We start from the raw sequence: 760 nt of genomic DNA on the forward strand, positions 1-760 counted from the left end.
GTCTGCGTATTTTTTTGGAAATCACAAGTTAGGTAGGTTTGTCTTTAAATGAATTGAGTTTCTTCCCCACCCCTGACACACATTTGCCTCTGGACAAATAAAAATGGTGATTAGCTGGGGTCTCGCCAGCCATATGTTTTGCAGAGTGCCCAGCCACCCTGTATGCAAATAGTGGTGTGTTTTTTTCCCTTTAATGGTCAAGCAGCAAGAAATCTATTGGCCAGTGCAGAAGACCCAGAGCTCAGGCGCAAGGGTCACCCTTTATTTCCATCCATGACATTAGTCACTTGTGATTTCCACAGAGGCTGCCGTAACTTGTAAAATATATTTGTGTGTGACTAGTTGAGCCAGAATGATGAATGAGGATGTGCATTCCTTCGAAAGCAATCCTGCGGTTCTTAAACCAGCAAAGATATGGAAGACCACCTGTGTGCACCCATCTCCTTTGCTAGTCGTTCATCGTCTTGTAGGGACCGCGAGTCAAAGCATATGTTTGGAGGCTGCTATTATGTTATCCCAGCAGTCTTATATTCCTCATATCATTATATCTGCTTCCAGCAAAGAATTGGGGGAATGTGTGTGTGTGCTGAGAATTCTCTGCCAACGTTTCCCAATCCACAGGTAAAAGGGAATGGCTGTCTAACCAAGTCTGCGGTGCATACATGCAGCCAGAAAAAGGCCAGTTTCCCGATGTGGAGTTAGGTGGGGGAATGATACCTAGGAAGGAAGCAAGTCTGAGCCTTTTTTGAGTGGCCTTCTC

The sequence above is a fragment of the Podarcis filfolensis genome (genome assembly GCF_964270895.1).
Source record: "Podarcis filfolensis genome assembly, chromosome: 15".
In the NCBI taxonomy this organism is placed as follows: domain Eukaryota; kingdom Metazoa; phylum Chordata; class Lepidosauria; order Squamata; family Lacertidae; genus Podarcis; species Podarcis filfolensis.